The sequence below is a fragment of the Callospermophilus lateralis genome, unplaced genomic scaffold, assembly GCF_048772815.1.
Source record: "Callospermophilus lateralis isolate mCalLat2 unplaced genomic scaffold, mCalLat2.hap1 Scaffold_82, whole genome shotgun sequence".
NCBI lineage: Eukaryota > Metazoa > Chordata > Mammalia > Rodentia > Sciuridae > Callospermophilus > Callospermophilus lateralis.
In genome coordinates this window covers 7,773,731-7,777,145 of record NW_027516260.1, presented here as the reverse complement: position 1 = coordinate 7,777,145, position 3,415 = coordinate 7,773,731, and the positions used below count along the sequence as shown (strand labels likewise).

Sequence of the window (3,415 nt, the reverse complement as noted above, 5' to 3'; positions counted from 1 at the left end):
GCTCTGCCACTGAGCCACAACCCCAGCCCCAGCTATGTACTTTTTTAACAGAAAACACAGTTTAAAAATTGACCCTGAGACAGAGCTTTCTTGGTATCAATGTAATCAGCTATGACAATAGGCTATACTAAGATTCTGTCAGAACTGACTTAAGAAATTTGGGTAAGATTAAAATTCAAATCTATGTTTTATTCTATTTAGGCTGTAATAACAAAATACTATGAACTGGGTGACTTGACCAAGAAAAGGTAATTTCCCACAGTTCTGAATGCTAGGGAAGTCCAAAATCAAGGTGCTAACAAAGATGATTTTGTTCTGAGACATCTTCTCTTATAGGCATCAATCATCTTGCTGTATGCCCAAATGGCCTCTTCTTTTGTGTACATGCAGATGCAGCAAACTCTGGTCTCTCTTCCTCTTCTTATAAAGACATTTATCCCATCATGGGGGCTCCACAGTTCTGGTCTCATCTCACCCTAATTAATCTCCAAATGCCCTGTCTCCAAGTACCATCAAATTAGGGGTTAAAGGCTTCAACATCAATTTGGGAGGACAGAATTCAGTCCATAGCAGTCTGTTTCATTAGAAGACATTTGTGCTAATTCATTAAAATACATGTTAATAAAAACAATAATGCAAATGCATTAAATAAAAGACTAATAAAATTAACTACTTATGCTATCATTTATAAAACATTTAATTCTTCAATTAAACATACACACACACACACATTTAATACATACAAGTACTTCTGTAACCTAAATGTCCAGTGGGTAACTAGAAGCATGATGAATCTTAGAATTTTCTTTCAGGTATGTGACTTCATAGGACATTGATTATTCAATCCTAAAAGAATCAGATTCCAAGAAGGATGAAGATGATGCCAATACTTTTGCATAATATTCAAAAGCAAAAGTTGGCAATTAAGTGCTCGCTTCAGCAGCACATATACTAAAATTGGAACGATACAGAGAAGATTAGCATGGCCTTTGCGCAAGGATGACATGCAAATTCGTGAAGTTTTCCATATTTTTGAGGCCAATTTGGAAAGCAGTATGGAGATTCCTGGGAAAGCTGGGAATGGATCCACCATTTGACCCAGCTATCGCCCTTCTCGGACTATTCCCTGAGGATCTTAAAAGAGCGTACTATAGGGATACTGCCACATCAATGATTATAGCGGCACAATTCACAATAGCTAGACTGTGGAACCAACCTAGATGCCCTTCAATAGATGAATGGATAAAAAAAATGTGGCATCTATACACAATGGAGTATTACGCAACACTAAAAAATGACAAAATCATAGAATTTGCAGGGAAATGCATGGCATTAGAGCAGATTATGCTAAGCGAAGCTAGCCAATCCTTAAAAAACAAATGCCAAATGTCTTCTTTGATATTAAGAGAGCAACTAAGAACAGAACAGGAAGGAAGAGCATGAGGAAAAGACTAACATTAAACAAAGACGAGAGGAGAGAGAGAAAGGGAAAGAGAAGGGAAAGCATATGGAAACGGTAGGAGATCTTCAATGTTACACAAAAATATAAGAGGTTGTGAGGGGAAAGGAGGAGGGAAAAAAGGGAGAGAATTAAACAACAGCAGAGGAGGTAGAGAGGGAAGATGGGAGGGGAGGGGAGGGTAGGGGGGATAGTAGGGGATAGGAATGGTAGCAGAACACAACAGTCACTAATATGCCATTATGTAAAAATGTGAGTGTGTAACCTATGTGAATCTGCAATTTGTATTTGGGGTAAAAATGGGAGTTCATAACCCAATCGAGTCAAATGTATGAAAGATGATATATCATGAGCTCTGTAATGTTTTGAACAATCAATAAAAAAAAAGTTGGCGATTAATTTTGGACAATAAAGCAATAATGTATGATGACCTTTGAAATTAACATAGTTTCAAAGTCAGGTTGCTCTATTCAGTACCTGCTAAAATTACTCTGTAGAATAAAATGTGCATTACTCTCTGTTCTTTTCAATGCCAAGTACAACTAAGGTAAATACTAATGTGTAGCATAAATTTCAGAGCAACCAACAGGCCAAAACCAAGGTGTATAATTCCTATATTGTCAGAGTTCCCATATACAGAGACCTTTTTTTTTTCCATGTGTCTGTATTTTGAGAATTAGCATCTTTCCTGGGTAGGCGAAATAACTTGATTTAGGGAAAATTATTTTTAAAATCTCAAAATAGGAAATATAGAAATTATTACAACATTAAGCAAGCCATAGATAGTCCCACCACATTTGCTTATGCACCTGGGCATTTATGTAAACTAGAGGAAAAGAAAAGGTGCATTTGTTGTGACAGTAACATCCCACTTTGCTTTGTAGAAGGAGGGAGTTCTGCCATGGTTTTCCCACCCACACCTGACAGGCAAGGGCATTTTGCAAAAGAAATCAGTGATGATGAAAATCCAAGTCACTCCATATCTACATGACTCAAAAAGGCAAAACTAGTTTCAGCTCTCTCTTATACCCAAATTGAAGTGAGGTTATAACTTTGTGAATTTTCAGAGGACAAGATGATGGTACTGCCACAACCACAGTTCTTGCAGTTTCTGAGATCCAAGGTTGTAAACAAAGTCCAAACCAGATATCCTGCAGTTTCGCATTCCCAGGGCTTGTGAAGGTGAAAGTTGAGAAGACTTTCCCCTGTGCCAAACAATAGGAAAAATGAATTGATTCTGTATTTCTTACAAAACTAAAATATTTGCTTGTTCTTCATAGTTTGTAAAGCAGCCTTCACATTAACACATTATCTTACTTATTAATTTGAATCTTGCCGCCACCCTGGAATATGGATACCTCTGTATGCCCCATGTATCTAAAGGTGTCTTAAATATAGTAGGCACTCCAGAAATACTTTTTGAATAATTGTGTATGTAGATGAGCATTCTTCTTCAAATTAGCCACAGAATGGATCAGCCTTCACATTTCAAATGTAAAGAAGTAGCAGTGGTTTATTTGACAATTGACACACATATATATGTACACAAATAGCATGATGCCTTAAATGAAAAATAATTAATTGTGAACGTCTAGTCCATTCGGGTCCCTGGGTAAGGGTAACGAAATAAGCGGGACACAGGGGATGCAGAGCAAAGGCAGCAATTGCAACTGCATGCTGAGTTTTATTTGCAAGTTCCTTTTATATTCTTCTTCTAACAAAGCAAGCAATTCTTCAATAACACTTTGCCCACATTGCCCAGATAACATGCCTCAGCGGATACAGAGCTAACTTCAGATCATTCCTGTTTATTTGATAAGTACCCTCCTAAAGTTCTTTGTAGACATTATCTACTCCCCTGAGGATGCATTTATCTCTTCAGAATGTACTGTTTCCAGGACAAGTATGCAGGAAGCTTCTTCCTCTTGGCCAAACCATGCAGAACTTGTGACTTGC

At 37.4% G+C, this 3,415-nt stretch overlaps 1 non-coding gene across 1 annotated transcript; it reads left to right on the top strand.

Moving 5' to 3' along the window:
* The first annotated feature begins 927 nt into the window (after positions 1–927).
* On the top strand, positions 928–1,034 carry LOC143641030 (U6 spliceosomal RNA). Its single transcript, XR_013155214.1, has one exon. It is a non-coding gene; the product is annotated as a U6 spliceosomal RNA (small nuclear RNA).
* The last annotated feature ends 2,381 nt before the right edge of the window (positions 1,035–3,415 follow it).